The sequence below is a fragment of the Coptis chinensis genome, chromosome 1, assembly GCF_015680905.1.
Source record: "Coptis chinensis isolate HL-2020 chromosome 1, ASM1568090v1, whole genome shotgun sequence".
Lineage (NCBI taxonomy): Eukaryota > Viridiplantae > Streptophyta > Magnoliopsida > Ranunculales > Ranunculaceae > Coptis > Coptis chinensis.
In genome coordinates, this window is record NC_141456.1 from 71,861,348 (window position 1) to 71,887,670 (window position 26,323).

The window sequence follows — 26,323 nt, forward strand, 5'->3', positions numbered from 1 at the left end:
CATCACACATCTGATATTGAATCTACAAACAATAAAATTAGGGTCCTATAATTATTATTGACCCATTATTATTTGATATTTCCCCCTATAATCCATTTATTACTTTAGAGCAAACCAGCTACAAAGAACGAAAATGGGTAATAAAGATTAGAGAAGAAACATAAACCACGTAATAGTAAAAGCACTTAATCCAGTTCAATAACAAGGAAAAGTTCTTACCAACATTTATAAGCTTTTAGTATGGTAGTTTGCTTAGTGAAAATTGGTTGGATTGTGTTCCACGAAGCTTAAAAAGGTGAAGGAGAAGATTTTTGCAACAACTCTCTAATGGATATATACTCAGAGTCGTTGAATTCAACGGTCTTGTTTAATTGGGTATCCAATTTAATTTGACTAAAATCAAAATGACGCGTGGACTAGTGGAATCCAAAAAATGTGAAGAAGGGTATTTTTGGGAGGCTAAAAAGTATAACTGACTGGAGCTGTTAGATTTGGGGGTTATTTTTTTATAATTTTTTCCATTTCAAATAGATTTATTTGTTAATTATATTTCTATAATCCCAGTTTTCCAAAATGATATTTTAGAGCATCATCAACGCGCTGCTATTTTTGATTGCCAATGTGATAGGTAGCAATTTTTCTAGCAATTTCGATCACCAACGCATTGCTAAACTGCAGTTTCTATCTCAACAATTGTTAAATTCTCAACCAAAATACTCAAAAATTTAGCAGCCACTTGCACAGGACAATTTTAGCCTTCCAGATGTTGGACGGGTCAACTTTTGTCGTCCAGAAATTTTTCAATTTTTTTTTTAATAAAAAATTAAACGGCTGGATTTTGTACTGTTGGGCCCAACAAATATATTTAGATCTGTTAGACTTGTAACCTATATATATTGCATTAGTGTCTCACTCAATTTTCACCAATTCACTCATCTTTCTTCTTTCATTCTTCAACAAAATGTCTTCACAAAGGTCTAGGTAGAGGAAATAGGGGAGGTAGAAATAGCCAAAACCAAAGCCAAGAAAATAGCCAATATATCCATGTTCAAGGTCGTTCAAAAAATTTCACAATTGTAGAAGATGAAAATTTATGCCATAATTGGATTTTTATTTCAGAAGATCCAGTTGTTAGAACAGGGTAAAATAGATTTTTTTATTTTTTTTAGAAAATTGCTGAAGAACTGAACAAGCGTATGAGCCAGCTTGGTTATGTAGGCCAACTAATATCTATCACTTTTCGGTATAAAGATACGAAATCTTTATTTTATTCAGAGTATACTCACGTCTTCTTGCATTTATTTGAGTAGGATTCGAACCAACCTAAATTCTAGGACCACTTACATCTTTCTTATACTCGAAGTAGGGAAACTAGTGAGTAAGATTTATTTGGATTACTAGCTAAGTTTAGTTTTGTTATTTAAATCCTAACAGACGCTTAAACATGCGAAATACAACAAATGACGATAAAAATCTAAGATTTTCCTAAGATATTGAAAGAGAAAGAAAAGGTGGAAGATCATTCCACTCATGCGAGGTCTTATAAACTTCTCTTAAAGTCGGATTACTACCTTCTCTAAGCTATTTAGGGTTCATTATCAAACCCAAACCAGCTTAATGGTCGATCCCTAGTGAAATGGACTCATCTCTAAATCCATTTCCCTAGCATAAGAAGTTGAACTGGGGTTTCATCTCTGAAATCCCATCTCAACTCTTGGACTCATACAACATAATCCTGTTAACTATGAAAATAAGATATTAGAGATAACTCGCGCGCAGCTAGCCTAGGCATAGAAAGGGAGGCGCACGCGAGTCCTTCTAAATTTCCAGGTCTCAAGTTTGGCCGGACACTACCATTTTTGGGTAGTGTGCTATATGTGCCCTTAAATCCAGGTAGTGAATCCTATTTCTAACGAATCCTCTCATGAGCTTCATTAATCCTCCACTTTGGAGGATTTCAGCTCATGATCCTTGGATTGATTTCAAGTTACAAGATAGAAAGTAACAAGAGATAGAAAGAAAGAAAATAAAGTAAAACAAATTGATTACCTAAGTAAAAAAAAAATTATTAGAAACTAGAAAGTGTTTCCACCATTAACAATGTTTCAAGCTTTTTCTAAAAGAAACTAAAAACTCTTCTGTGAAATATAAAGACTTGGAATTTAAATGGAACAAGAGTCAAGGCAATCAATGTAGTGCATCCCCCCTTGTTTTGTTTTCTTCTCCATTTGAGAGAAATCTCATTTCCTCCAACGTGAAACACCAAACCGCATTTACTTCCTTCTTACCCATACAATCCACAACAAAATGACACCTATCTTTTTTCCACTATTAACACCTAATCTCATCTAACTTTATTAACTACATGCAAGGTGTCACTTTTGCACCAATTATTTGCACCTTTGTCTTAACTTGTATGATGACTCATCAAATCTTATGGGCCCGCATAGTGGGTCCACGTGCAGTCCAATGGCAGTCTGGTCTTTTGGCAATTTCACAACTTCCCACCTATGCGTAGAGTTCATCGCACTGATCGTCTGAGTATCTCACTTGTCGTATTCGGAGTCCTGGTTCAAGAGGTAGGAGCTTCAAAAGTTTGATGCTTCTGTACGGATTTGTTGGGCTTCAGATGGGCTTAATTGGAAAGCTTATGTACACTCCATATTCCGTGTTTAAATGTTGGCTTTATCATTATTTGTACGTTAGTTGCTCCAACCTACAAAAACACGGAAATGCGATTATTTCATGATTATTAAACACAAAATTAACCGAAATATTATGTCTCTATGGGGTTTATAGTACAATTTTGGGTGCTTATCACATCTTCCCCAAACAGCACTTTGCTTGTCCTCAAGCAAAGAAGAGACATTAAAACAGATAAGTGGCCAAAGCTGTGCATCTTAAACTAAATCTCGTTTCGCAGAGCGTGGTTGCTTTGACCATATGCAACAAGGCCTTAAACCACTAGGAATTCCCTAGTGGACGAGTTATAGCCTCATGAGAGTTTTCCAAAGAAGATACTCACAAACTTCATTTATACTACAACGACTCAGTAACAAAAACTTGTTTCCTAAATTAATCTCAGACATCTATACATCTCCTTGGCGGGGAACTAGGATTAATTCCTTTGAAACTCAAGTTAATATGCATAAAATAATTAAAAACATCTACATATGAACATGCATACAGTGAGCTTTACCTTGAAAAGTACTAGCAGGGCCGTTTCTGGATCCTTTGGAGAGCGTACCTAAATGGGCTCTCACAGGTATGTGTCGAAACACAAATTCGCTCATAATTTTTCCACTTAGGTTTTGCTAACTCCAGTGTGCAGTAGGCACACATTTCCTCACATACTCAATGACAGTCAGAGGAGCCGAGGTCGATCAATCACATCTACTACTTATTATCACACCATCCTACTCCTAATTGAGCTAGAGGTCTTTATTAGGTATTATGGGACTTAGGTGGTAGTGTAGAAGAAAATGGAAATGGATAATCAAAAATGATAAGTATGAGAGAATAGGGTCTTCAAGATATTTACACTCGAGAAATCCTTGTTTTCTTTTCCTACTTCTACCTGAGTTTTCCTACTTTGTTCTTAAGCCTTGTACTTATTTCACACTCTATATAATTTTATTTTTTTTAAACAAGAAGCTTAAGAAACATAATTCTATTTTCCTTTCCTGAAGCAAGTAACTAACTTTTATTTGGGTCAAGTCTTTCTCTTTACCTTTCTACATTTCATCCAATTTCTCATACTCATCACTGAGGTAGGTTTTTCTATTTAGGGTTAATAGATGGTTAAGGAATTTTTGGTGAAAGTGAAAGGTTTGATGAAAGGTTTAGTGGAGTGACTAGCGGTAAAATTTATAACAGGTAAGAATTTTTAGCTATGTCGATCCAAAGAAGGCCTAAATTCTCGCTTAGGGTTCGGGTGGTGATCAAGTAAGCAGACGCGTGATTTTCTCTATTCGGAAAAACTACTCCTCTATATCATTTCTCACAAATCACTCATATCGAGGCTTTTGGTTAGATTCTCATAGGATTGATAGTTTAAGTAGACTAACCGTGGGTTCTAGAAACTTATTGCTATGTACAATTAATGATACTAAGTGCATGAATACTCATGAAAAGATGTAAAAACTATTATGTACATATTATCTTAAGTTTCTTAAAAATGAATCCTAATTCGAATGCTAATGTGAGACTTCTAGATAATTTCATCATTGAAAAGGAAACAAGACTTTGTCACTAAGTACAATTATTAACAAGAAAATAAAAACTATATACATACTACAATTTGTCTAATTTTTGCTACAGGTTTAAAGCACCCCCAAACAAAATGATGCTTAGTCCTTGAAGTATCAATAGATAAAGAAAAAAATTACCTGAGAACCATGAGCAAAATTAGGGTTGGATTGCTGGAACAGAAAGGTTGGAGAACATAATATATTATACAGAAATAAACAAAGAAAGACAGTAGCACATGAAACATAACTATTTACAGTTAGATATATGTACAATGGCATGCTCAAATTTACCATCCAGCAGGATGTGTTAGTCTGGCGTCCTCTATAATGAAATGCATTTCCTTAGCATCCCGCCAAAAGATAATAGTCTGCCAAATTTCTACCCATTCTTTGTCTCCGGATTTGTTTAAATGTGTCGTCATTTTTTCATCCTTCGGGTAACAATGAACATGCCTCAGGTACCGAGCGGAACGTTTCCATTGCCTAAACCTTAATGAACGAATGATTTTGTTTGTTGGGCACATAGAATCTACCTTGACCCAGTCATGAAAAGTAGCTGAAAACTGTGGGAAATGTGTTTTCATGATTCGGCAAGCGGTTATAGGTAAAAGTATATACTGATCCTGAAAAGTGCGAGCTTGTTTGAGATTGGAGATAACACAACCTAAGATATTAAATAAAGTATGACCTTGAGCCAGTGCATTGAATACTACGCAGGCAGCCTCATTGGCAGTGGAAAAGTGCCAATCTCCTATGATGTTCAGGAGTATAAACAACATCGCAGTCCCCATGTTCATGGTCATGCTTGCTAAGGGAATGGTGATGTCGCGCCATGGCACATGGCCATCTCCTTCTCGTGTAATCCCAAGACCATCACCATAAGTTTTGCGAAAAACATGCCAATGAAAGAACGGTAAGAATTGTGATAGATGTAATGCCATGATACGGCCGGTTCGTGATATGGAAGATCCAAAGTTAGGGGAAGCTGTTGTTCAGAAAAAATATGTTGTGTGTCACCAACTAGGATTGTAAAACCGTCTAAGTAGAAGTCATGCGCATGGTTGAATGCTGGTGTGTCTTCCATATCAGCATAAAAGTATGCAGCCAAACTCAGAGAATAAGTTTGGTCAGGTTGAAGAACTAGGGAAGACCACCCAATGTTTGTGATGTAGTCACGGAAGAGATGACCATAAGTATTGAAATCCATCATAGACTGAAAGAATTGCTCAGGAATGAGTTTTGGAGGTGTCATGTTTGATAAAGATGCCATGTTGGATGAAGTAAAGAAATGGGTAAGGATGAAGGCAAACTGGATGGATGAATGAGTATGGAAGAAAATAGACCCTCCTATAATGACATTGAAAATCACATGTTAAAATTGGTCTTGTCACAATGTGAATTATGACAATTCTAATAGGCAATTCTTACAACAGAAGACAGAAAGATAACAACAAAATTCATAATACGACGAAAAACGTAATAACATATACGATTATTTATTTATTGACTTAGTTTTATTATTCTATTTTTATTTAATAAGAAAATCATGGATTATTATGATGATTCTGGAGACACAAAGCGTGCACCACACTGTTTAGTTCTTCAATTTGTTGGCGGAGCTGCATTTGAATGTCCCTTTGGCTGGCAGAGAGTGTAGTTTGATTCTCCATTAGGAGACCGTGATTTTGCAAGGACTGAGAATGATTTTCCAAGATTTCCTCCTGTTCAACATCATGCATTGCTTGACATTCTTGGAAATCCTTAAGAGTTTTAATAATTATATTCTGACGAGTGTGTAGTTCCCGCATGCCTTGATGAAGAAATTGAATGCCTTCCATGGGATTAAAAATGTTTAGCATGGCATGTTCATCAAAGAAATGTCCAGAGTTTGAGCTTGGGTCGTTCTGTTCATCTGTCAGAGTATCAGGAGTCCAAAAACTAATGGAGTAGTCTGCGTGGAGTACACTAATATTTGCTCTTTGAAGGGGTGTCTCTAGAGAAATTACTGGATAACCCCAACGCATCATAATTTGCGTGACTAAAGTAGGTAGAGGTGCTAACCTTCTTGTTTTCCTGGTGATCGCGTTCCAGAGGTGTTGGATTAGACAAAAATCATCCCTTTAAGTCTACAAAACCCAAAGTAGGTGAAGTTGAGGCTTTGTGATTTCTGATTGGTATGATGTACCTACCACATTGTGTCCCAACCAGTGGAGCACAACTCGTTGATTCTGTTTCAAAGAGCGTTGAATAATAACGTGATGTCTATTTTCGACTTCGCCACGAGATACGGTAGCTCGTAGTAAAGTTTTGACGGAATCAAATGATGACTCTGGAAAAAGGAACTCCTGGGTATTCATTGGAATTTGAACTATGTTGGAGATAATTTCCCTAGTCAACTCAAATCGTTGTCCATAGGCATTGAAGTAGAATTTTCCATTTTCAGGTCCGCTAAATTGGTAGAACATCAAGACCAATTCTCAGGAATAACCAACTGCTGAATGATATAGAAAAGGCATCCATCCTCGATGTACAATTTATGTGTCAAAATAAGGAGAAAATCGGCCATCATCAAAAAAATTCAGGTAGTCTTTCTGAGGCATTATTTTTCTTGGGTGATTCATTCGGAAGTATTACTGAGGGAAGGATAGTGTAGAATGCTTGAAATGAGAATGACTGAAAATAATAGATTTATAGCCAATCCATGAGTCTGTACTAATGAGGATTCCAAGTGTACTTAAATCCGGAATTAATATGTGAAAACACAAGTGACTCATGTGTTGTTGTGACACATACTTTTAGGAACAGCAACAATGGGTATCCATAGTAAGTCTTTTCATGTCAGAATCCCAAAAACAATTAATGAGATGTTTTAATGTTAGAAAATACGGAGGAAAGTTTCACAGGGCAGTTAGACCTACACGTAATTTCAGAATTGATGATCATACCTCAATAATAGAAGATGGATAGAATAATCGAGCTGCGTGTATGACAAGTGTTAGGCGTACCGTGTAGCGTGCATGATCTATTCCGAAAACAATAAGTTGAGATTGAATTATTTTGGTGCATTATTGATTTTGCTTATTTGTTATTGTTTTGATAACTATTTTATGTTTATGATAAGGTAAAAATATAACTAATATACACAATTATTAAATAGGGTACTTCTCCATTTAATACGTAACCCATACAAATGGTGGAGAATTATTTAACACACCATAGTAATATACAAAGCGACAAAGGGAAAAAGAGATGTCAGTTACATAGATCTAGATATTCTGCAGCATGTTATGCATGAGCGACAGTAGAACAATGATAAACACTGTTATCACGAATATTGTGACAGCCCATTCGCATTGCTCCTGTTCCAATCTGTGGATCGGATTCATTATTTTGAATGAAAAGATAATATCTGAAGATTAAGCTGTGGAGAGTGAGAGAATGGGATGAGTGAAAGTGGATGAGGAGAGTTGGATTTTATAATGGAAAATCTGACCGTTGGGTATCTGACCATACACGTGATTTGGGTCGGGTTCTAATTTTTGGCCCAAGCCCAAATGAATTCCGGAAATTCCATTTATGTTCCGAAATGTCTCGAAATTTCAAAACGCGGAATTTTGATTCATCTTAACTCCAAATTGAACAAATGAGATGTCAAAATGATCGGCATTAAAAATGTCATCCAATGGAATATGACAAAAGCACATTCAAACCTTTTTATTTTTATTTGGGGGGGTTGAATCTTGTAAAAACATAACACAACCCCCCATTTTTTTTTTATGAAGTTTTTATTTATTTACAAGATTTATATACAAATGTACAAGTCGAAAGGAACGTGTCAACAACATCGGCAGTCCAGAAAAAAAAAACACCACAAACAGCTAAATCAGGCAACTTTCATGTCAGCTCTGGGGCGAACCCAATCCAGCCATACTGTGGCTTAACCTTTATTTTTTGGGGGCCTAGGGTTCAGGACGGCACCATCCCTGACCAATGTGCAATGGTCTAATAGTAATATTGCCCTTAGTACATATGGTATAGCCTCAAACCGCCCGAAATATAGTCACATAAAAACTGCTCGGGGTTGGCCTGGCAGAATCCATTGCCTGTACGAACTAGGAAATGTCTGATGTTGCATATCACAACTCTCTTTGGGCACCATGCGTAGTGCTAAGGGAAAGACAAAAAAAATGAGTATATACATGTTGAGTCTTTTAACGTCAGATCCTCAAGACGAATGTGAGTCTTTTAACGTCAGATCCTCAAAACGAATCCCAACCTGTGGGAACAACGGGGCGACGACAAAGTTTATCCTGATGTTGCGGTGTCAGACAATAATATACCTTATACCGACTCATATCGAATAATAGTTCAAGACCTGGACAGAAAGGTGCTTGATAATTCATACACCACCCCATCCTTCGCGCACGTCGCTTTCGAGCAAAAGTACTACGACCATTACCTATTCGAGATGGGTGAGATTTACACCAAATGATGAGTTGGAGTTCGCGAGGAAGAGAATAGAAAAGGGAGGAGAAGGAAGGAGTTGAAATTTTTTGTACCCATTGTTTTCCAGAAGGCACGTTTGCTCGATTATCAGAAGACATTTATACTCAGTTCTGAAGTAGAGTTTTTGTGGAATAAGGTTCCGGCGCTTGCAACCACACACTCTAGAAGATTTGAGAGAAGAAAATAGAAGAGGGCCCGACTACACTAATGGCGTGCTTCCCCTTTCGTACACACATGGAAGGAAGTACCCCAGTGAATCTTTTAGTCTCTGTAGATTGGATCTTTGAGAAGAGTCTCTTCGACATCTGGAGAGCGCAACTCATGATAATGTTTAAGGCGTTGGCCATTTACTTGAAATTCGCTGTCATCATTTAAGTTTTTCAAAGAGATAGCCCCATAAGGGGTGACAGCAGAGATAGTGAAAGGACCAGACCATCTAGTTTTTAATTTTCCTGGAAAAATGTGTAATCTCGAGTTGTACAACAAAACTTTTTGACCAATTTTGAAATATTTTCTTAATATGTGCTTGTCATGCACTTTTTTCATGTTGGCTTTATAGGATTTCAAGAGATCATAGGCATCACTCTGAATTTCTTCAAGCTCATTTAACTGCAATTTTCGTTTCGCGCCTGCCACCTTGGTATTATAATTTAGGCTTTTGATGGCCCATAGAGCATGATGCTCAAGTTCAACCGGCAGATAACAAGGTTTATCAAAAATGAGATGGTAAGGGGACATGCCTATAGGTGTCTTAAAAGTCGTTCTATATGCCCACAAGGCATCAGATAATCTGAGAGACCAGTCTTTTCTAAATGGATTAACTGTTTTTTTCTAAAATGGATTTAATCTCTCTATTAGAGACTTCGACTTGGCCACTGGTCTGAGGATGATACGGAGTTGCCACCTTGTGAGTGACTCCATATTTCTTGACTATCAATTCAAAAAATTTATTACAAAAATGTTTTCCCCCATCACTAATGATAGCTTTCGGAACACCAAATCGAGAGAAAATATTTTCCTTTACGAACAAAACGACAGTTTTATGATCATTAGTACAACAGGCCATCGCCTCAATCCATTTTGACACGTAGTCAACAGCTACCAGTATGTATAGAAAACCATGATAATTTGGAAAGGGACCCATGAAGTCGATGCCCCATACGTCAAAGATTTCCACAATTAAAATGGGATTTAAGGGCATCATATTGCGTTGAGTAATGCGTCCTAGCTGCTGGCAACGGTTGCATGCTTTGCAATGCTCATGTGCATCTCGAAACAGTGTTGGCCAATAAAATCCACATTGTAGAACCTTGGCCGTTGTTTTCTTACCACTGAAATGACCACCACAAGATTGTTCATGACAAAAGGATAACACGTCATTGTGTTCCCAGTCGGGAATGAAACGGCGGATTAGTTGGTCGGAACAATACTTGAAGAGGTAGGGATCATCCCAGAAATAAAATTTCACAGTGGATAAGAACTTTTTTCGGTCATTACGAGACCAAGATGAAGGAACTTCCTCGGTAACTAGGTAATTTACTATATCAGCGTACCAAGGAGATAAAAACACATAATACAAGTGTTCATCGGGAAAGGAATCACATATGGGGTCTGTATCATTATCAACCTCATTGACGAGTCGTGATAAATGGTATGCAACCACATTTTTGCAACCTTTTTTATCTCTAATTTCTAGAGTAAATTCTTGCAAGAGAAGAATCCAGCGGATCAACCTCTGTTTTGCATCTTTCTTCGCTAATCGGTAACAAAGTGCCGCATGGTCGGTGTAGACAATTGTGGAAGAACCCACTAGGTAAGGACGAAACTTATCCAAGGCATATACAACAACGAGTAACTCTTTCTCAGTGGTGGTATAGTTACGTTGAGCTTTATTAAGGGTTTTACTCGCGTAGTAAATGACAATTGGCTTGTTCCCTCGCCGTTGCCCTAGGACAGCTCCAATAGCATAGTCACTCGCATCACACATTAATTCAAAAGGTTTAGACCAATCAGGTGGTTGAATTATGGGAGATGTAGTCAGGGTGGATTTTAATGTCTCAAAGGCTTGTTTGCAATTGAAAGTGAAGTCAACTACGACATCTTTAAGCAGGAGATTTGTTAAAGGTTGAGCAACCTTTGGGAAATCTTGAATAAATCTCCTATAGAATCCTGCGTGTCCTAAAAATGCACGTATGTCGCGAACTGATTTTGGTCAAGGAAGGGAAGCAATTTTTTCAATCTTAGCTTTATCGACTTTGATTCTATCCTTTGAAACGATATGACCTAGAACTATTCCTTTTGTAACCATAAAATGACATTTTTCCCAATTAAGAACGAGATTTTTCTCTTCACAACGTACTAAAACCTTTTCAAGATTTGATAGACAGCTATCGAAAGAATTACCATATATTGAGAAATCGTCCATGAACACTTCCATAAAGCGTTCAACCATATCACTGAAAATATAAAGCATACAGCGTTGGAATGTACTAGGTGCATTGCAAAGGCCAAAAGGCATTCGTTTATATGCAAATGTACCAAAAGGATAGGTGAACGTTGTTTTTTCTTGATCAGCAGGATCTATGATTATTTGAAAATATCCTACATAACCATCAAGAAAACAATAAAATGCATGACTCGCTAACCGTTCAAGTATCTGATCAATGAAGGGAAGTGGGAAATGATCTTTACGAGTGATCGCATTAAGTTTGCGATAGTCAATGCATATTCACCACCTCACTGGAATACGAGCGGAGATGCATTCATCTTTATCATTTCGCACAACTGTAATGTCAGACTTCTTGGGAACAATGTGCACTGGACTCACCCAAACACTATCCGAGATAGGGTAAATAATACCGACATCGAGTAACCTTAAAATTTCTTCCCGTACCACCTCCTTCATGGTGGGATTAAGACGACGTTGCGGCTCACGTGATGTCATGGCATTTTCTTCAAGATGTATGCGATGGGTGCACACATTAGGGTCAATGCCTTTAATGTCATCGAGAGACCATCCAATAGCCAAACGGTGTTCTTGAATGACACTAATTAAACGTGATTCCTGATCGGCAGTCAATTGTGATGATATGATAATTGGGTGACTACAATCTGGTTCAGGATGTACATATTTTAATTCCAAAGGAATAGGCTTTTAGTCAGGGGTGGGAGGAGTGGGTATTAAATATTCTTGAGGAAAATCGCCTTCCATAGAAAAAACAGACTGATGCTCGTCCAAGTCAGTTGGAAGGATGGTCGTAGGGTCAAATAATGGTAGTGACTCTAATAATTCGTTTACATCCTGTGAATAAGCATCAACATCAAATTCATAATCACCAAATGAAAGAAATTGGTGTACTTTATCGTCAGGAAAAGAGTTTGTGAAACATTCTTGTATAAGGGCGTCAACCAACTTAACTTCACCATTATTTTCATTCTCTGGAATTTGTTTCATCAACTTGAACACGTTAACCTCGACCGAAAGATTTCCGAAGGACATGGTCATAGAACCATCCCTACAGTTTATGAGAGCATTAGCACTTGCTAGGAAAGGACGCCCTAATATTATGGGAATGGAGTCACAGGTAATTTCTGTATCCAAAATTAATAAGAGCCCAAAATTATAGTTTAAACCCTTTAATAGTATTTTTATTTAGCCAATTATGTTAGTAATAATATAGGTTTATCACTAATTACGTGCTTTTGAGTATTGCAGGCTTTGAAGTTGAATAAATGTCAATTCGTTACTAATTAGGCGCTAAAAGGAGCTAAAGTGATTGCTAGAGAAGTTCCATGAAGAAAGCCCAAGTGTAATGGAGAAAAAAGCCCTTAAAAAGCCCAAGTCAACATTATTAAGTGAAAGTCAAACCGGATTAGAGAGTTGAAGAAAAGTTAACAGAACTTTAAAAGGCCATATCTTTGGACTCAGGCCTCGGAATTAGGCTCATTTTATATCAAAATGTCCGGCTCAGAAAGCTCTTTCCAATGGTCCAGACATTGACTCGATCAGAGTAGTATAAATTAGTGAAATCACGTACTACAATAACACGACCAGAATTGAAAGTCTTAGATTTAACCAATTTGGTTATGGACTTGATTTACGGGTCCATAACCTAACCTAAAAGCCCATGCACGAAATTGTAACCTAACCCTCTCCTATATAAAGAGGGTTAAGGCTAAAACAAAGATTGGCTACTCCCACTTTAGTTTAATATAGTTTAGGGTTCTCTCTCTCTCTCCTTTTATAGTTTAGTTTAGATTAGAATAATTTAGTTTGTAGCCTCCATTAAATCCTTCAATAAAAACCCTTAGTTTAATATTCAATTCTTGTCTCTTTAATTTAATGTCTTCATCTTATTGTTTTGATATTGTTCATCCAATGAAGCAAGGCTAAAACCTCCATTAGAAGAGGTTAAAGAAGCCATGTGAGGATGATTGCTTGTTAGAATAGTTGTTATTTAGAATAGAATTTCAAGTTCATTATTATGAGTGTTTAGAGATAAACCTCATAATGATGAACTAGAATTTAGAGCCACCATTAAAGAGATTTATGGTGGAGCAAAACTCTCATGCTAGTGGAACCTTGATTCGAGAGGACTTGGTATTCACTAGGGATCAATATTTGATTCGATGACTAACTAATAGCCAATCGAATTGCATAGTGGAATTTCCCCTCTCTAATTATTCTTCTCATCATTATAAACACTACTTTAGCTTCTTAAAATTATTGTTTTCATATTATTATAATTACTCTCATCATTGTTCCTTTTGTTTGATTAGTTGAATTCTATTTATGTCTTGATAGTTTATGAGTGGAACGAATCTGTACTCTCTTTATATTGCATAATGAATTGAGAGTATGAATAATATTGATAAGGTAGTTGATCATTAGATGTTTATATTCATCTATAGGTAATTAAGAATTAATTTACTAACTATCAAATGGCGTCGCTGCCATCTTAATCTCATTCAAGACAAGAATTAAATTGCTTGAATTCAAAGGGCAATCCCTCATTCTCTACCCACCCACCCTTTTAATTGTTCATTCTTATTTCTTGAATTTTTGGAACTGTTCACTATTTTAGGCATAGGGGCTGTGGATTCACAGAGGAAAACATTGCAGTAAACATATTTGTAAATTCTGAAAATTTACAGGCGTAATCTTTAAGGTGTTATTGATTTACTGTAATTTTGTCAGATTTTTCCTAGTTGTTTTTCCTAGTGAACTAATACGATCTTTATAGTGTTGCATTTCAGTTTTCAAACCGTAAGTTCTTGAAAAACAGACAAGTAAGGTAACTTAGGCAGTTCCAAAAATTCTAAACTTTTTACAGGAGTATCTATCCTAAGTCAGGAGTTTGCAGTAAATATTTCACGAGTTTTTTATTTGTTTTGACCTCCTAACTAGTGGAGTGTTTTCAGTGTGTTTCTGCAGTTTTGCAAACACTTAATTTCTGGAACAACAGCCAATAAGGAGGGTTTGTAGAACTCCAATTACTCTAAAATGTTTATAGGAATACCCATGATCTGTTAGGAGTCTCCAGTAAAATTTTGGCAATTTTTTGTCTCTTTTTTTATTGGTTAACCATTCGGTTGTTTGTATTGTGTCTGAAAACTGTTTCACAAACTTTGAAGGGCAGTAGAAGGACTTTCATAGCTCCGATTGATCTAAAATTTTACAGGCTACTTGATAGACGTCTTAGCAAACTACTGTAAAATGTTCAAATTTTTTGGAGCGAGCTCCACATCCTAGATAGCCTATTTCCGAGCGCAACACGCACCTAAAACACTGGACATCATCCAAGGTTGAGCACACCCCGCGCCCAACTAAGGCAAAGTTCAAGCGCCCCCCGCGCTCAAGTGCCTGGAACTCGAGTTTGACCTGAGCGCGAGCTGCGCCCACCCAAGGCTAATTTTGAGCCGACCGTGCCTAAGTGCCTGTTCCTCGAGCAAGGTCGGAGCGCACCCCGTGCCCTACCCAGGCTGAAAGTGCGCAACCCGCGCCCTCTTCTGGAGCAGCCCGATTTTCACAAGTCAGTCCAAATTTTCATTTTTTCAAGTTATTCAGTGTTTCTAACATCATACAAACATTGAGATCATGTATACAAGACGCTATTCAAATGCGTAGCAAGGAGGCATTCAGGTACTCCTTCTTCCACTCCTCGCCTCTTTTGTCAGAGGAGTTTTAATTCTAGTATAATTAGGCTTGTTTTTCATAGACATAAATACCACACGCCTATCTAGAATTTCACACACTACACCTGCATCAATGGCTAAAGAACAAGAGACTCCTCTCTCTAACTTTTATAAAGCCCTAAACGATGGTCCTAAGTCGTGCATCGTTCTTGTAGACCTAGTGGGGGATTTTCGAATTCCCCCTAATATATTTAACTTGTTACCAGTTTTTCATGGTTTAGACCACAAGAAGCCTTACCTGCATATGCGTAGGATAGAGTAAGTTCCCACTACATTCCATCATCCTAGCGTAAGTCCGGATTAAATTAAACTTAGGGTGTTTCCTTTCACCCTAGCCGACAAGGCGGCGTCTTGATTAACTGCCCAAACGCCAAACTCTGTGGACTCATGGGCTCAACTTGTTCAATTATTCATGGAACAGTTTTACCCACCATTAAAGACAGATGAAATGATTCACAAGATTCATTTCTTCCGCCAAAATCCTCATGAATCCTTTTCAGAGGCCTGGAATCGTTTCACTGATCTTCTCATTAAATGCCCACATCATAATCTTGCGAAAGACACACTTGTTCGTGCTTTCTTCAAGGGGCTTTCACATCATCATAAGGAGGTTCTAGATATCATGACTGGGGGTAGTTTTCTTAGTAAAGGAGCCTTGGAGGCTTATACATTCTTAGAAGATCAATCTAAGAGGAACAACAATTGGGGAGGTAATGACTCTTCCCGCTCCACTCCTTCTTCTTTTGAGGTTAAACCTAATTCCAAGCTTAAAACTCTTATTGATGCCCTCACTAAAAAGGTAGACGCCATCTCTGTTCAACAACAACCCACTCCAGTCATGAACATTAAATCTACTCATTGTAATGTCTATTTTAGTCTTGAGCATTCCGACTTCTATTGTCCTCTTGTCTATGCACAACCACCACCACAACCATCACACTTCAACCAGTTAACTCAACATCAAGGACAAGGGAACTTAGGTAACCAGAATAGAGGTTTAGTGCCCATGACCCAAAACTATCAACATCAAGACATGAACGCTCAACAAGCCTTAATTCCAGTTCAACCATCTACAGACAAATTAGTAGTGACCTTGTTGGAAAAACAAAATCAAATTATGCAACAAAACTCCAACTTGATGAAAGATCAGCATGATCAAAACTCTAATATGATGAAACAAACGATGCAAATGATGCAGTCTTTATGCCAAAAGGTTATTGACATGTCTCCTAACCAAAATAATAACGAAACAGGCGTGCTTCCAGGTCAAGCAGTGCCTAATCCTAAGTCAACAAACACCGCCTTTGAAATAAACAGTATTCAATGTAATGGTAATATAAACCAAGGGGACCAACAGGCAGTCACTACCCTTCGTTCAGGGAAAGTAGTTGATAACAAAGTAACTATGCTTAAAGACCACCCGCAAACAGAAGCTGAAAATGAAACCATACCAAATACTATAATAGAAACAGAAGACCCTACAACTGTAGAAGTACCAGTTAAACCACAAACAAAAAGGAAAACCTTACAAGAGCCAATAATAGAAATTGAAGACCCTACACCTGTAGAGGTTCCAATATGGACACCTAGATGGAAAACGGCTAGAGATAAAGCAAAGAGTAATAATATTGCTAAATATAGAGATAAACCACCGTATCCCGAGAGACTAATTATGTCTAAAAAGGACGAAAATTTTGATGAGATTAGGGAAGTGTTTAAAAATCTGACTATAAACATCCCTTTTCTAGATGCTATAAAAAGTCTACCTAGACACGCTAAGTTTCTAAAAGAGTTGTGCACCAAGAAGAGGAAAACCAACATACCCAATGAAGCCTTCTTAACTTAATAATATCCCTCTTTAACTAAACATAACGGAATTGTTAAGTACAAGGACCCTGGTCGTCCTACTGTACAATGCACCTTAGGTGATACCTTCATAACAACTGCTTTATTAGACCTGGGAGCGAGTGTTAACTTACTCCCTTTTTATTTATATAAACAACTAGGTCTAACAAAACTTCAACCAACCAAAATGACTTTGTAGTTAGCCGATCATTCTATTAAGTATCCCAAAGGCATAGTTGAAAACATTCTCGTTAAAGTTCAAGATTTTTACTATCCAGCCGACTTTGTTATTCTCAACACAGGAGTTGCTCATGATTCCATTCCCATCATTTTAGGGCGTCCTTTCTTGGCAACTGTCAATGCCCAAATCAATTGTCGGGATGACTCAATGACTCTTTCTTTTGGAAATCTTTCTGTGGAAGTTAACATATTTAGACAAAAGCAGAGACAATTAGGTTTTCCTGTAGAAGGTGAAGTTAAGTCTATTGAAAGTTTTGTATATCACATTAGTGCTTCTGACGATCTCGTCCCTACACTAGTACCCCTCTTATGGAAGAAGACAAAGATCATAATTTTAACTCCTTGAACATAACTGAACTAGCGAAAGAATTTTCCACCCTGCCTTCCGACCCTACAAGAGATGGAGTAAACCTCACAATAGACGAGATAGATGAATTCCTCAAAGATGGAGATGAATACCATAATTATATGGATGCGAACAACCTAGATGAGGAATTCGACGAGTTTCTAAGAGCCTGTGATGATCCACCCTCTCAAGAACTACCTAAAGAGTCACCTGATACCTTCATTTTCAGATGTGTGCTAATACCAACCCATGCCACCAATAAGTTTTATCCTAAAACCATGCACTCATTTTTTCCATTCCTTCAATCTAAAACTTATCTATACCCTACATATCTTCCACAACCATCCATTTTCTCATGATCATTCACTTGGACACCTTTTCGTTCAAAGAAAAAGAAGAAACTTTATGCTCGATTAGGTTCTAGATCTATCAGAATTCACTCCCATTCTACTAAGCCATGCCATAAGAAATCTTGGTTCTTAATTCTATTTAATGGTGCATTTCGTGTTAACTATTTATGGAAAGATCCACAATTATTTAGATTATTGATATATGGGAAATTGCATGTTAATACATATATATCACATTAAGTCTAGGGAATCTGACTTTAAAAGACCCAAGTTTTTGTACAATACCAACTTTCTGGAGTATAGGCCAAACAAAAAATTTCAAACTTAAAAAGAGTTTTCCAATTTTGTTTGAGGGTGGCGTATTTTGGTATTTCATTTCAAATCTTTTTGCCACCCTTTGCTTGTCATGTTTACTCCAATAGAGTTTGTGTTAGTTCGTACGTAACAGTTTAATTGTGCCTCATGTTATCATATCATCTTTACAATATTTCTGTTACAAGTACTGCCAATTTTTACTACGTTTCTATGGTAAATTCTTTCCTTATCTCTTTACACTTTGAGGACAAAGTGTTCGATTGTTTGGGGGTGGGATAAAAACATTTGCAAATATTAGGCACTTTTTGGATGTAAATTACGCACATTTCTTTATAAAAAATTAAAAATCATAAATATTGTTTATACTAGGCACTTAGTGATAATAGTATTGTTCATTCTCCATGATGATATTAGTCTAGAAATCTCACGTAGTACTTGAATTAGGATTTAATTTTTGAAAAATAGATTAATATATAGGTAATAGTTATTGCATCTTTTCATGAACATCTTGCATGAGCATCTTTGATTGTACTTGGCAGTATTTTTCTGAGACCTAGGTTAGAGTACTTAATACATATCTTGTTAGCATCTAGCCTAAAAATTCATAAGAGTGAAATATCCTAAGAGTGAAATATCTGAGTGATGACACAAAGGAGAAGTAAATTCCGAGTAGAGAAATCACACATCCACTTGTTTGAACACCACATTATATCCTAAGCGATAATTTAGGCCCTCTTTGGATCAATATAGCCAGAAATTCACACCTATATAAAATTTATTATATGTTAGTCTCCCCACTGAGCCTTTCATTAGCCTTTTCACAAACCACAAATCCTTTAGTCAATAAAACAAAATAAAAAATAAAATCAGCCTACCTATCTAAATAAGTCTGAGAAATAGGATGAGTGAAGAAAAGAAAAGAGAAAAACCTGTGTAAACAAAAATTAGTTAGTTGCTTCAAAAAAAAAAGTTTCCATCCAAAGAAAAGAAAATAAAAATAAAAATAAAATAAAAACTACAAAAATAGAATAAAAGGAGTCAAAAAGCCAAAATAAAAAGGCTAAGGATGGAAACAAACTGTAGAAGCAAAAGAACAAGGTTTTCTCAGGTTACATAATATGAAGACCCTATTTTCTCAAACTTGTCTTTTTGAATATCTATTTCCTTCCTTCTTTAACTAATACCTATGCCCCGTATCACCTAATAAAGACCTCTAGCTCAATTAGGAATAGGTTGGTGTGATAGTAAGTGGTAGATGTGTTTGATCAACCTCAGCTTCCTTGGATTGTCATTGAGATTGTGAGGAAACGTGTTCCCACTACACACTGGAGTTAGCAAACTTAAGTGAAAAAATCAGAGTGTAATGTGTTTTGACACATTCCTTGTGAGAACCTACTTAGGCACATGATAAGTGATTAAAAAGTTCAATTTAACCCTCGATTATGCCTCTTATTTAGCCATCTTAGTGGACTAATAGTGTTTATAAGTTATGTTTTATGATTCTACAGGAGAAAAATGAGTTTTGTGGAATATTAGAGAAAAAGGGGTAAAACGGAGCAATTCGGAGCAAGATCACATGGGAAGCTCGTGGATAATCATGGAGAAGGCCAAGGAATTGAAGATATTAAAGATGTGACTTGGACCTATTTTAAAGCCTATTTGGAAGCCTAAGGCCAAAGGATTTGTTGCTTGGACCAAAACCCGCAAAAGAGGATAGAAGGATAGAGCAGAAGAGACAAAATAGACTTTCGCGTCTGAGACTCATGGATCGTGAGTCCAGACTCAATGCTCGCATCTGGGACGTATGGATTGTGAGTCCAGACGTATTGCTCGAGTCTAAGACACATGGATCATGAGTCCAGACGCATGAAACAACACTGTAGCCAATTCCTTCTCAGTTTTGGAGATGAAGGTGGACTCTGAAAGAAGTTTATTTGTATTAGGAAACAAATGGTAGTTTGGAATGCTTCTAGAGCTCATTGTAACCTCTATAAATAGAGGACCTAAGTGCCTCATGTAATTTGCCGATTCACTTATACTCTTGTCTCCAGAACTTGAGGCAGAGAGAGACTAATAATAAAAGTTCGGTTTTAACTAGCTGAGTTTTAATAAATTACTTTCTAGTCTTATGTTCTTCGACTCTTCTTCTTCTCGTTCTTCATGTTCTTCCTTCTTTATGGAAGGCTAATCTTCTCCTTCAAGGGAGGAGATGAAGCCAGTGCTTAAGGTTTAATGATTCTTCTGGTTCATGGTGTTCTTCAATCAGGTTAGTTCTTTATGTTTTTAGTTATTAGTTACATTGCCTAGACCAGGGGATGGAAGTATAGATTAAGGTTTTTATTTATTGCAATCGAATATCATGCTAGTTTAGGGTTTTATTTATTTCAATTGAATATAATGCTAGAATAGAGTTTTATTTATTGTAATTGAATGTTATACTATTATTCTCTACTTTTCTTCTAGTTGTGTAGTGTTTTAGAGTAAGGGAAGTATTCTTTGTGTTTGCCTTAAATGGTAATTCATTGAATATCTGCCCAAGCTCACATAAAAGGAAAGAATATACTAGTAACATGAACATAGGAGCAACCTTAAGTAGAGTTATTTGTTAACGATGTTTTGTCCAAGAGGGCATCAGCACTCGCTGGATTGCCTAATTGTAGTCTATTTGTAAGAACAACCATGAAGTAGAAGGTCATAGATCAAAAGTATTGGTGGATTCTAATCTCTTGAATTCCCTCTCTTATAAATTCTCAATAGTTTAGTTTAGTTTAGTTAGTTTAGTTTAGTTTAGCATTAGAATCTACAATATCTATAATCATAGTTTTTAATCCCTCAAACCCCTTTCCAGTCCTGTCCTTCATATAAACATACACTTAAAAGTGGAACGATACCCTACTCATCCTTTACTTATTGAGGGATAATTAGGTTTTGATATGCTTCTATTTTGTTCAACGACCTTCATCTATCTATATCATCCACATCTCATCTCACTCACAAAAAGAGGCAAGGTCAAATGGCGTTGTTACCGTTTTAAGTTGTTTATGTTTAACATTTTCTTTATAGATTAGAACTTTGGATATTGAGGTAATTTTAGCCACATCATCCATCCTTTTGAGAAAGAGAGAAGCTTGAAGGACATCTCGAAGACAAGATCTACCATCCAGGTTAGTCGAATCTTCATTCTTTTTATTTCATTCTTAGTATAGTTGCATCATAGTTTAGTTTTATTTCATTCTTAGTATAGTTGAATCATAGTTTAGTTTTATTGCTTTCTAGTATAATTGCATTTAGGACCTTTTCAACAATTGAAGTTGTAAGCCAACATAGCGAAACATCAAACTCTAGTGTTTCTTGTCTGAATCTTGACAAACGGACTATCGTCTGTGGGTCGTGGTACTTAAGCAATCCAAGTGATTCACCATAACCCTAGAAGAGATAACTTTAGACAACGGGTGAGATACTAGCTGCAAGGCCCAACCCAGTTGAAGGAAAGTAGTTTTGCATATTAGTATAATTTAGAATAGTTGCATATTAGTTTAATTGTATTCAAGCATAGTAGGATAGTTTTTCATCATCTTCGCATAGCAAGAATACTAGACAAGATTTATATAATGGCCACACGCAATGATGGAGGTGTTATGGACCCCAATAATCCTAAAGCTATCCCACCCATGCAAGCACAGCAGAGGAAGAAGCTGAGCGATTTCTATTCGCCAATCATTGGAGACCCACCAAGCAGTATTGTTTTTCCAGAGACAGAAGCTAACCAGTTTGAACTTAGAGCATCAGTAATCTCTATGCTTCCAAAGTTCAATGGTTCAGACAATATTCATCCATATGTTCACATGAACAAATTTCTATCAGTCCTCAGAACTTTCAAGAACTAGAATATCAAATATGAGAGTATCAAGTTGATTCTTTTTCCGCTCTCACTCGAAGGTAAAGCCTCTGAATGGTTAACTGCACAACCGATCAATTCAATAGATAACTGGGAGAAGTTGAGAACGAAGTTTATGAACAAGTTCTACCCACCCCAGAAGATAGATGCCATGCAACAAGCCATCAGCAATTTCAAAGGAAAGGTGACTGAAGAATATCATCAAAGCTGGGAGAAATTCAATAATCTGCTAGTCTTATGTCCACATCATGGTTATGATAAGAGCACACTGGCTCATTTTTTCTTTCGAGGACTTTCTACTATGAACAAGCAGATGATACAGCCAATGCACAAAGGCAAGTTTACATTAATGGATGGAGAGGAAGCTTACAACTTTCTCGAGAATTTAGCTGAAGAAACACAACAATGGACTACTAGCAACGAGGATGTAGCTAGCATGGAGGGGGAGCCAAGGCAATTTGGTTACCAAGCACATGAACAATCAGATCAAGAACTGAAGTCTACATTGGCCAGCCTGGCCACTAGCATTGAAACTCTGAGTAAGAAATTTAACCAGTTCTCTATGAATCCCTCCAAGATCAACAAGTCTCAAGCTAAATCTCTCCCAATCATATAAGCTAGCCAATACTGCAAAGTCTGTTCGGACACTTCCCATGCAACTCTAGAATGTCCTAGTTACTGTCAACATGCATCAGTTGGAGAGTACAATGTGAACTCATTTCAGAGGCCCAACCAAGGTGGTAATAACTTTCAAGATAATTATTGGAGACAGAACGCTGGACCCCCAGGTTCTCAAGATCAAAGTTATATTCCAAAGACAAGTCAAGCTTCACAGTTGGTCCCTCAACAATAATTATACTCCCAACAGAATTTCAATACAAGTGGAGAATTATTGCCTGATCCTAGGACAAATTATGCCGCACCTGCCAACCTGAAAATGCTATTACTTTGCTATCACAAAAAAAATTAGAAGTTTGAAAGTGTTCTAGAGCTTCTTGCACAGTCTCAGCTCAATCTCCAGCAATCTCAGGCAAGTCAATGTTCTAGAATGGAGTCTCTAGAGGCTAAGGTCGACCAACTCACCACTGCTTTGTCTGTAAAGACACAAGCCACTCAACCTAGTTTATTGGAACCAATATTGAAGAGTGAAGATGTATGCCACATTGAGACAACTTTTAGTATTGATCACCTCCATGATCTTGTCAGCTCAGTTACTACTCTCAGATCAGGATTGAAGATAGACAACAAGGTTGACTTACCTTCTCATGATGACATTGCTACAAAGCAATCGGTCAAGATTTCAAATGAAGTCCAAAAGGAAGTAGGGGAAATCCTTTCCACTCCCATTTGTCAAGATGACCAAGACAAGATATGCAAGAATGCTTAAGAGAAAGAACAGCAAACACATGCTGATGTGTTTGTACCAAAGACAGATTTTCCTATGTTTTTTGCTCAAAGCAAAAAGGACAAGCAATTTTTAGAGATGAAGGAGGCATTTGAGAAAGGTAACATCAATATCCCCTTTCTCAAAGCGATCAAGCAGTTGCCATCATATGCCAAATTCTTGAAGGATGCATGCAACATAAAGAGAAGTACTCATATTCCAAAGCGAGCGTTTCTAGCTGGATAAACAACATCTATTATCCATCAATAAGCTCCAATCAAGCTCAAAGATCCAGGAAGTCCTACAATATCATGCAAGATAGGAGAAAAATTCACGGGTAATGCTCTTTTAGACCTGGTGCTAGTGTTAATCTCTTGCCATATCATGTGTACCAAGCGCTGGGCCTGGAGAACCTAAAGCCTACAAAAGTCAAATTGAAGTTAGCTGACCGTTCTACCAAGATTCCCAGAGGCATAGTTGAGGATGTTCTTGTTCAAGTAGCTGATTTCTACTATCCAATGGATTTCATTGTGATAGACACCTAGGAGGATTTTGATAAAATTCCAATTATTCTAGGCCGACCTTTCCTCGCTACCACAAAAGCTTTGATAAATTGTCACAACGGTGAAATGAAGATCAACTTTGGTAAGATGTCCATGGACATAAATATCTTTCACCTGTTGCATAAGGATTGTGATGACACCGAACGTGGAAAGGTGTACTTCCTTGATAGCATGATATAAGAATCCTTCCCATTCAAAGATACAATTGAGAGTGCTCAATCTACAAAAAAACTGTGATGAGCCTGAGAACCCCACCAAAGAGGCGTTGCTAGCCATGTTCTTGGAATCTCTACAAAAAATTCAAGATTTAAGTGAGCAGAATGGAAAATTGGCAGAGAGAGTATCATACCTTGAGAAGATGAACTCTACATTTCAAGATGAACAACAGACTTCTGCCCAGAAAAATCAGTTACTAGAGAATCAGCTTAAAGAAGTTTTGGAAAAACAACAGAATCTAGAAACTGAAATGAGACTTCTGAAGCAGAAAGTGGACCATATTAATAAGAAGCATTGCACTGTTGAAGCCGCTTCTACACCATCATTGTCTGAATGAGAGAAGTATGTGAACCAGTCTACCGCCCACCTTAAGCGCAGCTAGCCAGACATCCATTATCATCATTGTGGTGGTAAAGGGCACATCAGATACTATTGTCCTGTTAAAAAGAAAGATTTTCGTCAATCTTCTACACAGAGAAACCACAAGGCCTATCACACAATCATTAGACTTGAAATAGTTCAAGGTAGAGAAGCAACTTCACCAGTAATCTTTCTGGCATATCAAGGAGTATTTTTGACATCCCACAAGGTGAGACCTCCTCGTTCTCCAAACATTCGTCAGATTTGGGTAAGAAAATATGATCTCCTCACTCCAAATTGATAATGCATGATACATAGTCTTAGGGATCTGACTTAAAAAGACCTAACAAAAAAATAATAAATAAAATAAAAAAATAAAAAAATAAAAAAAACTTGGTAAAAGGAAATGTTCTTATTTTTGGAATTAATTTTGATATTCGACATCAATGGTAACATCTTCCCTTTTTCTCATTCATTTCATTTACTTAATTTCTATACATGGAGGACAATGCATATGTTAAGTTGGGGGAGGGTGTACTTGAGAAATGAATTTTGAAAATTAGTTTTCAAAAACAAAAATATTTTTGTTTCTATATCAGTAGCATGAGAAAAATGAATTTTAATGATGAGTCTAGGATATATATTCTATACTGCTTAGTGTTGAGTTTGATAGGTAGTTGATATTGTTGATTTCATTACCGCTTAGACTATTTATTATGCTCAGACATAGTTCTTGTTTATAGAATTCTTTATCAAGGCACCACCATAGTACTTGGTCAGTTTTGTGTACTTTTGTTAGAAAAGAGATTTAAACCCCTAGTAAACTGAAAGTAGAATTTAGACTTAGCCTGTGAGACTTGAGCTTTATACCCATTCTTTGGAGAGTCTTACAAAAAATCCGAGTCTTAGTGACTCAACATCTTTCAGTTCTTTATGTCGTTGTAATATAGTCTCATTATTTGTTGATTTGGTTAATCACGAAGTGACATCAACAGGGGAGATAGCCATTAGGTCTTGAAGTCTATTCGAAACAGAGTATCATACTGATAAGTCAAGTAGTGAACCCATTCAAATTTTTATCCCACCTAGTAGGACCATCATGTTAAACCCTTTTGAGCTTTACAATAAGCCATTTTCTTTCATAAAACCATTTACCCTTTACCCAACTCCAGACAAGGAGTAGAGCCAAAAACCTTTATCAGCCATACCCATATGTTTCTGAGAATACGAAGGGAACAAGGAGGAAGAATGAGCACAAAAGGAAGATTACAAGAAAATATCAGAGAGATACAATGAAGACCATCATTCTGTTCTAAGTGAAAGAAGCTAGTGGAAAACAAGCATATCCAGTGCTAATCAAGGATAAACCACTAAGTTTAAAAAAAAAAAAAAAAAAAAAAAAAAAAAAAAAAAAAAAGTTGAACAGAATGGATGGAAAAGCTAAGACAAAGGAAGAATTTTCTCTGCAATACAGAATTTGAAGAAATCTTCCAAATAATGAAGCAAAATCCTTGGTGTTTTTCAGAAACAACCTTTGAATCATTTTTACCTTTCCTTCATAAACCAATATCCAAGCCAAGTTACAACCCATGACTTATCATTGCAGTATGGTACGAAGTCTAGAATAGGTAAGAGGATACTAAAGTAAAGGACCTGACACTTCATATGTGATTGACATTCTTTCCATGAGACTAATTTCATCCAGAAGTCCATTTTTCAAGGTAGTATGTGGGATGTTCGTATTCATTATTCTTTTCCCCACATACATGAGGTAAAATAGTATACCATCTTCTGAGATATTATTTTCTGAGAGTATGACTGGTGAGGATTGAAAGTCGAGATTATCTGTCTAAAG

At 36.8% G+C, this 26,323-nt stretch overlaps 1 non-coding gene across 1 annotated transcript; it reads right to left on the reverse strand.

The window, feature by feature from the left end:
- Window positions 1-15,396: 15,396 nt before the first annotated feature.
- LOC147525113 (small nucleolar RNA R71) lies at window positions 15,397-15,503 on the reverse strand. The gene has a single exon (XR_015206260.1). It is a non-coding gene; the product is annotated as a small nucleolar RNA R71 (small nucleolar RNA).
- Between the last annotated feature and the right edge of the window lie 10,820 nt (window positions 15,504-26,323).